The 12,555-nt window shown below is 49.5% G+C and overlaps 1 protein-coding gene across 1 annotated transcript in view; it reads right to left on the reverse strand.

Annotated features, from left to right (window-relative positions):
- The window catches only part of NR3C1 (nuclear receptor subfamily 3 group C member 1), a 61,848-nt gene extending 60,604 nt beyond the window's left edge, over positions 1–1,244 (reverse strand). The window contains exon 1 of the mRNA XM_061457141.1: positions 961–1,244. The gene's annotated coding sequence lies outside the window, so the exon portion shown is untranslated. The remainder of the gene's footprint in view (positions 1–960) is intronic.
- Between the last annotated feature and the right edge of the window lie 11,311 nt (positions 1,245–12,555).

Below are 12,555 nucleotides of genomic sequence, written 5' to 3' on the forward strand. Positions count from 1 at the left end.
CCGCTCGCCGGCCCCGCCGCCCATCTTGCCCGGCTGCGAGCAGCGGAGCTATTTCTGTGCGCCAAAGCGGGCCCAGATCAACAAAAACTCCCCACGTGTGAAGAAATTTAAGGCGGCCCCAGCGCGCTCTGCCCCGGGCAGGAGCGTCCCGAGCGGGAGCAGCTCAGCGCAAACCCTGCCCTGGGCTTTCAGCACCCCCCTGCACAGCCCCCGGCCCCCTGACTCCGCCGGGACCACAGCAGACGGCAGGGACCGGGAGCCCCCCGGGACCCCGTGGATCACAGCCGGCACTGAAGCATCGCTGGGCCATTTAAGGTGGACACCAGGGCAGCGAGCAGGGAAAAAATTACAACTGTCTGCCCCCAGTTCTGCCCTCTTTGGGGTTTTTCTTTTTTCGACGGGGGAGCGAGAAATGTCGCTATTCCATTTGACAATTCCCCCAGCGCCAAAAAACCGCAGCGAGCCACCCAGTGCACGGAACGCGTCAAAAACGAGACGCGAGGCTCTGCCCGAAGCAGGAAAAAGCGGCGAGCGCCGAAAACGGCCGAATTGCGAGAAATTCTGCTCCGCAAAAGTAGTTTTCAGCGAAATGTGTCGGGACCTGTTGAGCCGCCTCCCGGCACACCCACTTCTGCAAAACCAGCCCAGCCACGGCAGCGAGCGGCGCTGGGGCTCCCCCCTGCCCGGCCCCAACACCCCGCACACACCCCGGCCCGGACCGGGGGGGTCCCGCTTCCCACCGCCGCCGCCGGGGGCACCCACGTCGGGGGGGAGGCCGCGGAGCTCCGGCACCACCGTGCCCCTCCCGTCCCGTCCCACCGGGACCCTCCCGGGGGCAGACGGCTCCTCGGCCCCTGCCCCCCCCCCCCCCCCGCCGCGCTCGGGGCATTCCTGCGGGGCAGCCGCCGCTTCCCCCTCCCGGGAACTTCCCTGCCCCCGCGGGACCCCCGCCGCCCTTACCTCGTCCGGGGGAGGGCGCTGGGGCTCCTTCAGCCGCCAACTGCCATCGCGCCCGCGGCGGGGGCTGGAAGGGGCGAGGGCGCGGGCGGGAGGAAGTCAACAGCCGCCCCTCCGGGGGCCGCGGCGGCGGCCAGCCCCACTCCCCCCGCTGCTGCCGCCGCTCCTCCTCCTGCTGCCGCCGGCCAGAGACCCTGACCTAGTCCCCGCCCCGCCCGACGCCACCGCCGCGGCGCCCCCTCCGTTAATTAGCGCTAATTGCCTCCGCGGACTTCGCTCCCCCGCCTCCTGCCTCCCCCCCGCGCCCTCCCGCCCCGTCCCTCCGCCGGGCAGCGCCGCGCTCGGCGATGCTCTGCCCCCGCCACAAAATGGAGGACGGCGGCGGCCGCCTCCTCCCCCTCCTCCTTTCCCTCCTCCCTCCCTCCCTCCGCCCGCCTCCCCGACGTGGAGAGGGAGTGGAGACCGGCGGCACCGAGAGGGGCGGCCGCGGCAGCGCGCCCGCTCCCTCCGCACGGGTCGGCGCGGCTCGGCCGGGCCAGCCTCGCTCGGTGCGGCACAGCGCAGCCCGCAGGCCCTGCCGCCCCTCGCTCGGCACCGCGGGGCAGCGCCCGGCCGAGGGGGAACGGTGCAACCTGTTGGCTGCGGCGGGCAACTGCAGCCGGCGCGGGCGGCCCGGGGCTGCGGGCGCGGCGCTGCCCGCCGGGGCTCGCCCCTTCCCCGGCGGCGCCGCTCCGCTGCTTTCCTCTTCCCGAACTCCGTACCGAGGGCGGCAGCGCGGAGAGGCCGCTCCCACCGTGCCCCCCCCCCCGGCCCCGGGAAAGGGTCGAGCCGCTCCGCTCGTCGGGGGGAGGCGAGGAGCGGAGGGGAAGCCGCCTCGGAGGTCGCTGGGCGGCTCTGGGCCGGGTGTAACGGCGGTGGGTGATTGGGTACAAAACCGGGGAAAGAAGGGAAAAAGACCCGTTAAGACAGCAGAGGGAATGAGGGGGGACATCGCGGGGTGCGAGGGAGATGCGCGTTTGTTCTCTGGCACACAGTGGAGGTTCTTGGACACACGAAGCTCAGCAAGGCCGAGTGCGAGATCCTGCCCCTGGTTCAAGACAATCCCAAGCACAACTACAGGCTGGAAGGAGAGTGGATGGAGAGGAGCCCTGAGGAGCAGGACTTGGGGATGTTGGGTTAAGAGCAGCTCAAGATGAGCCAGCAGTGTGTTCTTGCAGCCAAGAACTCATCCCCCGTGTGCTCGGCTGCATCCCCAGAGCGTGCGCAGCAGGTCCAGGGAGGGAGTTCTCGTCCTGCACTCTGGGGAAACCTTAGGCAGAAGCTCTTCCCTGTGAGGGTGCTGAGGCGCTGGCACAGGGCGCCCAGAGAAGCTGTGGCTGCCCCATCCCTGGCAGTGTTCAAGGCCAGGTTGGACACAGGGGCTTGGAGCAAGCTGCTCTAGTGGAAGGGGTCCCTGCCCGTGGCAGGGGTTGGAGCTGGATGAGCTTTAACATCCCTTCCACCCAAACTAGGTTGGGATTCTGTGCTGAGTCTATGAATTCTGCTTCTGAGATCTGTTCCCTTTGAAATGTATTGAATTGAGCAGGTGAAGAACATTAGGTTTTCAGCTTCTGGTTTATAAAGCTGGGAAAACAGTACTTTTGGTACTCCATTTAGGTACTACTGGGAGCAGAGGCACTGAGCCTGCAGGATCACACATGGCGGTGACGGAGGAATCGCTGTGTGCCGCTCCCCTGGCTTGGGAGAAATCTTTCCATCCTCCTCAAGCGCGCTGTCCTGTGTGACTGAGCAGCCCCAGCATACCACCTCCCTTTGTTCTCCTGCGAGCAGAAACATTCCCCAGGGCACTCCTGCCTTGTAAAAATAAATGTAATGGAAAACCTGGCAGGCTGGCATGCTTTGGCTAACATTTTACAATAGTAACATGTTACCCTGTGCGTAACGGCTTGAAATGCGTTCTGTGATGGTGGTCAGAGTTCAGTAATCCCCATCTTTGCTAGTTGGTAAAGATGCATGAAGTTAGGCTGTCAAAGACCTGTGAGTTTTGTTCGTGTTCAACTAAGTGTTCAGAAGGTGATGAAGTTGATTGGCTGAAAGTCTGTGGCTTGTGTTAAACAGCCGGCACTGACAGCTTCTTGGAACATCAACAGTGTTCAAAACATTTAAATGACCGAGTATGAGTTTTTTGTTTCTTGAGTTCAACCTGTTTTGTATTCACGTTTAAAGTACCTGAATGCCTATGGTCCGATGGAAACAAAGATGTTTCTGGAGTTTAGGAGTGCAGTGTTGTGACAACGTGTCATCAAAACTCTCTATTAATAGACGTCCCATCTCTGACATCAATATACCTTGTTCTGATGAGGAGGCTCACCTCATCCCTGCCCCGAGAAGAGCCCAGCAGCTCCTCTCCTGCTGCAGGCACCATGCTCGTCCCCAGAAGAAAAACATGAAGCAAATTCTGCAGCCTCAGAATGTGTGGTTCCCCTTATCCTGTGCAGGGTGTCACCACCCTGCCAAAGTGTCAACAGAGGTAATGGGGTTGGATGGGGTAACAGCTTCTATGGCTTTGGCTTCCATTTGATACAAATCTTAAGGCGACCTTCCGCAAATGTTGGCATTGTTTGATTGTCCTCACCAACCTGAGCAGAACGGTCATTTGATGAAATTTGTATATTCTTACCCAAAAGTTAGAGGTGAAGGCTTGGGGGGGGGGGGTGGTGGTGATGATGCTTGTTTGGTTGGGGTTTTCCCCAAAATTCTGCTAGTTCTCTTCCAAGTACACAAGTTATGCACCATCATACAATCATCATACAAATACTGCAGCTGTTTTGGGGTTGAATAGTGAATTAACTAAAGACTTCAAATACAAGAGTTTTTCTCCTTCTCGGAACGTCTACAAATGGCATACATATCGATGTTCTGTGTAAAGAATAAAATCTATTTGTCCAATAGAGGGAAGAATTGGTTCCGCAAGCGGAGGAACTGGAATTTGAGGAGGAACTAAGGAGCACCCTTAAAGCACAGGGTCGAGAGAAGGACTGAAATACAGTCATTGTATTGACAGTGCTCCCTCATTGTATTGACAGTGAATGTTTTGGCTGTGCCTAAGTTTGAAGGAGAATTTCAGGAAGTAGGGATTGCAGGTCAGGTGAGTGCCCTGTGGCTCAGTGGACCACAGGAAGAGGGGTACGAGCTGTCATACGATAGATAACACAATATATAAATGACTGCACTGCACTATGCCACGATGCAATAATATTGCAAAGAGCCTCAACCTTATCAAACACTAAATATAGACATTAAAATACATAAGCGGATAACATTATTAAATCATTGCTTGTAATTATGACCCTCATAGAGGAGATGAGGCAATTCATGGAAACCGAGGAGACTGGTGTACAGTGTTCCAAACCAAATGTCAGGAAGAAACATCTGAAGCACCGAAGGGAATCTCGTGGCTGCCAGATGCGGCCATAAATCTGACTGTCTGGGGGTTAACATGGGCAACACAGAGGACCCGGGGATAAGCAGCTCATGCCACAGATGACTTTGAAGTGAGCACACATACGTAATCCACAGGAAGCATCGAGGTATAAAAATGGGCTGGAGTCACACTGGGAAAAAATTAACCCTTGCAGACTCAAGGAAACAACTGTAAATGATCATGCACGAGTACGTTCACAATGTGGGGAAATTCCTTTGGTTACGAAGTGCTGACAGGCCCAGTAAGAACAGAACAGACACAGGGGTCCCTGTTGGCAAACGTATATGGGCCACTGTGGATGTGCACTAAATCAGTTTTAGTGCTAGAAGCAGGCTGGGATAAAAAATGATGGAGGTTTTTCCAGATGAAGGGATGTGCTCATGAAATAGAATAGGAGCAGCTTTCTTTGTAAGCTGCAAGAAACTGGTGTGTGGGGTGGTGCTAGCAATTAATGGAGGTCGGGTTCAAGTGGCTGGATCTACTTTACCTTGGAAGGACAGAGAAGTTCCCAGGCAAGGAGACTGATTTACCACTAGTTCACTCAAAGTACTGCAATGGACACAAATGATGGTTTTGATCTGAAGCAATTAATAAAGATAAGCTCAAGGACAAAAAAAAACAAACAAAAAACCAGATGCTGAAAAACAAGAGCTACATATCAGAGAATCAAAGACAACGGGGAATGGAAAGGATTTAGTCAAACTGAGGACATGGTAGCACCAGCGGCCACGTACATGAGATAAAATCTTACTGAAGAAATACTTGCAGAGATCCTGGGAACTGGAAGATGATCAGAATTACACAGAGCATAGAATTTGCTCTTTTGGAATAAATACTATAAGGAGGCCACACGTAACAAATCATGAAGTCCTTAAGCCTAGTTGGAAGTACTTCCAAAACCAAGAGCTGCTTCACCTTTGCCTGTGAAACACCGATTCTATAGCCATGCATCAAAGATGGCTCATGTAAAGCTACAATTTAATAGGAACAACTCCTCCTCCCTTTGCGATCTGTTGTCTCTCTACAGAAAGGCAGTGGCATGCCTGGTCCCTAAGGCTCTTCACAAACAAAGCTTTTAAGACCTTGGTTGCCTTGTAAGGAGGTCAGTTTTGTTTCCTATCAGCTTGTAAGTAACTGTTTAATTCTTGAATACGCAGTAGAGGCGTTCAGGCAATGACTGCAGCTTGTCAATAGTTTTCCAGCTAAGCCAGGATGGAAAAGCAATGTTCCCCAGCTGCTGTTCCCACAGGCAGAGGAGCACAATTCCTTACCAGTCTGTGATGAGCTGATGAGCAGCGTCCTCATGACTGCAAGTTTATTTGTCAGAGGGGACTCCCAGCTCCAAACTCAATCTGAGTTCGCTTTTGTTATTAACTTTACTAGGTCATAGATTGAGGCACAGAGGTCTGCGCCATGGCTGCCTTCGTCCTCCTGAGGTTAAAAACTCTGTCTTTTTTCTACTTCCTTTGTATTTTTTCCTGTTTTTACTTCCTGTGCTAGTCCTTCGTCTGTTGTGGTGTGTTTTGTGCTTTGATTTCCCATCAGATGCTTCACTTCATTAGGAACCACTGTTGTAGTTCTTCCACCATGCCAAACTCTGCGTGTAACAACATAGTGAAATAGGGCTCATGGCAAATGCAGAATAAAACGCATCTCTAAGCTTCATCATAAACTGGAAGAGCCTAACGCCTGTATCCAATTGGTACAGCCCCACATGGAGTTAAATCTCTTTCTGGCATAATGTGATATCAGTGCTTTCCAATTCCATCAGCGGCAAGCTTGGTCCTTGGTGTTTATTGAAGCCATAAGAACAATGGGGAGCACTGAATCCACCCATCTCTGGGTCTATATTGACAAAACATTGAGGGCTGCTTTCTTCTGCAGCTGTTTTGTGTGAGAAAGAGATCACAACTGCAACTGGAAATTAATCTGAGGAGGTGACGATGCCGTTGAGCTCTTCTGAATGCCAGGACAGTGATCCATACGGAACGGCTGGAATTCCGAAATGCAGTGGCGGAAATGCACTGTTCAGAAATGGGGGGAGAGTTAATTGGGTTCATCGAGGAGGAGCGCTTTGAGGCAGGCACTGGGGTGAAGTCATCTGCAAGTGCACACAAATAACTTTGTTGTTTTAAAGTTTTCCAGAAACATCTGGCAACAACATGCAAGGAAGAGGAAACTTTTGGTTTATGCATCAAAACCTCTCTATGAAGAAAACTGGCTAATGACAGGATGCCTGCAAGAAAAGAACCACCTTTGATTCCACCAGTATTTTTTCCTGCAACACAATGCCTAATAAAAATCAGTAGCCAGTGACAGATTCTAATGCAGTCTGGGCTATGTGGCATTCACAAGCGAATGGCTTTAAGCTGACAGAGGGGAGATTTAGGTTGAGTATAAGGAAGAAGCTCTTCCCTATGTAGGTGCTGAGGCGCTGGCACAGGGTGCCCAGAGAAGCTGTGGCTGCCCCAGCCCCGGCAGTGTTATTTTGTTAAGGCAAGTCGTGCTTTCCCATGTCAGTGATTTCAGATCACGTTCCATAAATTTAAGGCTTGTCAGCAATAGGGTTCAGTAATGAAAAGACATTCAGGATGTGACACTGGGCAAGTTTGAAGCTCAGACTTATGAGTAAAATACATAAGAAAGGTATACGCAAAAGAGGTTTCTTTACCACTAAAAACCTGTTTTATGAAATGTCGTTTACCTTTAAACCATCTGTCTTTACTGCGGGAGCTAAGATACCTCTTTAAATTGAAAACATAATTCCAAACTCTGCCCCATTTAGTGCCCGGATGGGCCCTAATTTAGAGTCTGAGCCAAACCCAGGAGCCAAAGGGAAGAATTCTCCAAGTTGCAGTGAGTGCTTCATATGAGGAAAGGAGTTTTAGAGCTCTTCTTAAATAATCACACATTTGAAATGGGTGAATTCAGAGGGAGGTAAGTCAGGAGATGGAACATGAAAACTGAACTGCTTTTCCTTGAGACAAGAAAACACAGATAAATTGATGCAAAGTCTAAATCTTTTCAGTTCTTAGAGAAAAAGTGTTTGTAGACAATTATTCTTATGCTCTGTGTTCCATCTTTCTTACTGTGTTTTATTGTTACAGTATTTGCATGAATATAGCTTTTAAAGGACCTCAGTTTTAAACAGGGTGCTGTGCTTTTAGATGGCAGAGCTAATAAAAAAACTGGAGACACTAGAAGGTCTTTCCTGGGTAAGATTATACTTGGCATCACTCTGACATCACAGAAACTGGTGCTGAAACTGCAGTGTTGAAAAGAATGACAAATTTAAAGCAAATCCTGTTGTCTCATATTTAGCAGTAAGATAATTAAAGACAACCTCAATATCTGGGTAACACAAAGCCATGTAGCAGGGGGGCTTATTTTGCCACCTGAGAGTTTCTGCATTGCCAGGTAGTAATCACTGTTGGAGCCTGCTTTCTCCAACTTCTTTCTAGAATGTCTTACCCTTGGGTATCTCCTACATCTTGCAGCACAAAGTTCCACAGTTTAATTAAACACTGGGCGAAAAAAAAATGCTTCCTTTTGTTTGCTTTAAGCTGCAGATGATGATTTAATGCCACTGACTCTTGTTTGTCCATTAGAAAGAGCAGATAATTGTTCCCATCCTCCTGCTAGATCTGTCTGTACCTTGTAGACCCCCCACTGCCAGCCCTTTCCTCCTCTGGGGCTTCCCTCTTCAGACTCTCAGCCGCTGTTCCTTTGCCTTAGTTACATTCCTTGACCTTTTCCACACCTTTTTTAGTTCTGGAATATACTTGCCGAGATGGGTGACCAGAAGTACATACAATAGACAGACGGGTAACACAATGGCGTTCTCTCTTCCTTCCCTCGTAATTCCGAACATTCCAGTTGACTTTTCTGACAGCCAGCACTGAGCTTATGTTTCCAGAGAACTCCATATCTCCAGTAACTCTTTCTTTGGTGGTCATACCTAATTTACAGCTTGCCATTGCACTCATTCATTTATTTTCTTGGGCGCATTTTGCTTTTCCTTGTGTGCATTATAATTTATTGGCAGTAAATCCAACCTGATCCTTTATCACCTCGTCACTCAGCACATGAGATGCTTCTGCAGCTCTTTACAGTTCGACTTTGTCTCTATTACCTCGAATACTTTATTTCCAGCAGCCAACTTTGTCACCTCCTGCAACCTCCTCCCCTTTTCCAAGTCATTGATGCATATTTGGAATGGCACACATCCCTGTGGGACTCCACTAATAACCTCCTTTAGCTATGAAATGATCTGTTTCTTCCTGCCATATTTTAACCACTCTTTGACCCTTTAAAGAATCTCCTCACTTTCCCTGGACAGCTCAGTTCATCTGACATGAACACTGTCTTGAAGGAGCAAGCAATAGAAAGTAGAGGAACAAATCTGACCTTTTATCACAGCAGCAGCAAGGACAGATGACGGGCCCTGTTCTCTGTGTGGAGCGTCAGTGTGATGCTGGAGCAGCTTCGAGGAAATCCCCAGATTCATGCTGACATGAACAGAAGCCTGCCTTACCCTGCAGACAAGTGACAGCAATCCTCAGCTCCTGGCCGATGAGAAAGAATGGGATGTTTTGCCCTAGCACAGACTCACTTCCAGGACTGAAACTCCTGAATGTGCAAGCTTCCATGGGAGAGTGTGTTAGCGAGGTTAATGGGGGTGGAGGCACTGACAGACCAGAGACCTTGGCTCCCCTGCATCCACACAAAACTTTCTAAACCAATGTGTTCTGCAAAACAAGTTTTACCTGGTTTTGCAGGTACGGTGTGAAACTGCCTGTTGCTGCGCGGGTGAGAGCCAGGCACACCCAGGCTGTCGCTGCAGGAGCGGTTACATGATCTAGAAGTCCTGCACGTGGGATGATTTATGAGGCTTTCTACCGATGAAGAGAAGTTGAGGCTTATTCCTCGCTGTGAGTTATTGCAAACGCCTCTCATGCCAAGCTGTGAGGCTGCAGGCGCTTCCCATCGGTGCTCGGTGCATGGAGGGCATGTACTTCTGAGTTTATAACTGTGAAGCTCTTTGTGACCCACAGAATGTAGAGACTAGAGAAATATGTATTAATAAACCACCAAACAGTAATTTTAGAATAACCTTCAGTCGCCATCAAAGAGGAAGGAAAGAGCAGATTATGCACTGTAACTGTACAGCCTTCTGTAGAAGCTACAGGAATCATCAGAGGTTAATACATTGCCCCAAAAGGCTCTTTTGTGCCTATACAAAAGGTCAGTATTTGACTTCTTCCATTACTGCATAACAAGGCACAAGACTTGAAATGATTGCAAAAGGGAAAAAAAAAAGGCATTACAGTGGAGTCTCCTTGCCAAAACGCTGTTCTGCCTCTAGCCCTCAAAGAGCTGAGATAAAGAGACAGGAAAATTAGAGGCCGGATGACAGCAAATGCCACCGCTGCTGCCGTCTCCCTGGCTCAGAGCGGGCTTGGGGCATCTCTGCCATGGCTGTGCCTCTGCTGCGTGGGACACCCGCTGTAAAACACTCCATGAACCCACACCTGGCATTTTGGTGGCTTTATTAAGGTGTTTCCACAAATCCTGCATCTCATCACATCCATCCCCAGCACCCAGAGCAAAAGTGAAACTCAGTGGGTGATTTCTGTCCTCCCTCTAAACCCCGTGGTGTGACGCCCACCCGTCTGTGCCCGGCCTGGGAGCACCCAGTGCCAGCCCGGCTCCCACAGTGGGTTCTCTGGAGCACCCTGATTTGCACAGGGAGGCATCGGGATCCCCAGCAGGGACCAGCAGCTGTTTGTATTGAGAGACCTTTCTACATAGCTGACAAGAGGAAACCGCAGCGCTGCTGAGCCTGGTGCGGTCCCACGCGGCAGCTGTAGCTCTTCTGTGCTGCTCTGGGGGCCCCGAGGCGATGGGAACCGTTGGGGATGCTCACGAGGAGGGGAAGTGAATGTATTAAATCACCTCATCTTTTTACCTGTATTGCCACCAGCCAAGGGGGATGTTCCCTCCAAAGTCATGAGACTCCTGCGGGCCAGTCCTCAGGAGTTAACATTCCAGATAACACTCCCTGTAAGTCATAAAGAAATGGCCTTGTTAGAGCTGAATGTTGAGGAGGAGCTGGAGGAGACACATGGCATTGCCTGCGCCAGGAATGATGGGCTGTATTACCCAGAAAAGCGATTTGCTGTCAGTGCCTTCACTGCGTACCCTTGGCATTTTATACCCAGTTAATAATAACTGGTCAGGAGAACAGTAACACAAATCAATGTACAAATTCAATTAGGAAGAGAAAATAAAAATATTGTGTGAATTACCAAGCTAACCTGCTGCATTTTAGCCTTGAGTTCACAATTTCTTTGGTGTAGATGAAAAGTTCTACTCAGATTTAAAGGAGGTTCCAAAAATATTAATAGCAGATGTGAATGAAAGAGATAATGATTTTCATCCCTGATTATGTGACTGAGGTTATAGAGAGGGGGAGGGAGTTTGGTGAAAATAATTTGGCTAGTGTGCTTATAGCTCTTCTGTTAAATATTAACACTTCACAGCTTTCTCCCATTTACAAGGTGAAGAGTGATGGTATTTCTCTTATTATGTTATGTGAGTTTCACAAAACCCAGATTTCCTTGTGGGTATGAAGAATGGTTAAGCTGCAGGCGTGGAAGCCCCTGTGCAGGATGGCAGCCAGGACCTTTCCCACCAGGACAAGGATAAAAGGTTGATCTGGAACCAATACTCCTGAGAGCCTTACTTAAATAAAAGGACTGGTTCGCTTTAAGGGCTGACTGTCAATGGGAATGAGTATTTATAAGACTGCTAAAATTAGCTCACAGCATAATATATGTGCTAAAGGGATAATTTACAAAGGATAAGGCGAACAATTAGGGCTACGCAATGTGCTGGCTATAGAGCCACTTGTGATCATCCAAAAGGGCCACCAAAAGACCAAGGTAATGCAGTTAATTTCTTTATTGGGGTGCATACGTAACACACACCAACTACACAACTCTGTGTAGAAACATCTCACTTTAACTTATGTTTTTTCACTGGCAGAGGCTTCTGCAGTGGCATTTTAGCATCAGCTGTGGCAAGCTTCCTTCAGAATTGAAAGGACCATCCTGTCCTGCTCCGAATTAGTGTAATGTTCACTTCTAGGCTCTGGGTCTCATTGCACCTTCAGTTTCAAGACAGAAGGCCATGAATTTAATATCCCGGCTGTAAATCCATGTAATGCTCTGAAGGCTACACATTCCATTGTGAATAATGCAGATCTAATCACCTGGGATGAGCCATGCGAGTCCCAGGGTGAGTTTGCTGTGTTTACAGTGGTGGTTGAGCATTTGATCTGCCCCTGCTCTGGAAGGCCTGGGGAGCATCTGTGACCTGCACGGTGCCATATCCTAAGGTGAATCCAAAATGTATTATTAGGTGTCATCCCTCAGCTCTCGCAGCATTGCTTTAACATGACATTAGTACCCAGAACAGCAGCACGTCTGTGACCTACGTGCGGCATGTGCTGGTAATGGAAGTTTGCCTTGTTTCTTGCTATTTGTTAGGAAGCAGATAACCAGGTACGTGCTAGATGGGTTACTGAAGCACCAAGAAGTCGTGTCAGGGAAGACTGAGTGCCAATAAAAGAAGATGTAAACCCCCAGTTTTCAACCCAGTTCTGAAGAACCAGACTACTGCAGTCCCTTCAAACTCAAGGTGATTCCATCTTTTGTCCTTTCTCTTGCTCGAAGCACAACATCCATTTTCCATTCTGCCTTTACTCTTAACCCTCACAAGGTCTTAAATGAAAAGGCTTTTTATATAGTGGGTATTTTTTTGACAAATAACGTTTGAGAAAAGCTAATGAGAGAGCAAACCCGATCCCCTTCCCGCGGCTCGTGTCTGTCAATTCTGATCCCTTAGAGGAAATAGACTCGCTCTGCTCAGAGACCTTTTATTCCTCCTGGGTGTACATGCCACGGAAGGGTAATTAATATGTAATAACAGACTGATTAAATATGTTCTTTTATGTTTTGCATTTATGAATCATGCCTGAACTCCCTGGTCAATGGAGTCTTTATCCACTAATGCTGTCATGTTTTCTGTATGCCTGTCACATGCTTTACTTT

This window comes from Pezoporus flaviventris, unplaced genomic scaffold, assembly GCF_033815535.1.
Source record: "Pezoporus flaviventris isolate CSIRO_AGI_PZ_B2104156 unplaced genomic scaffold, CSIRO_AGI_Pfla_v1 ptg000023l, whole genome shotgun sequence".
Lineage (NCBI taxonomy): Eukaryota > Metazoa > Chordata > Aves > Psittaciformes > Psittacidae > Pezoporus > Pezoporus flaviventris.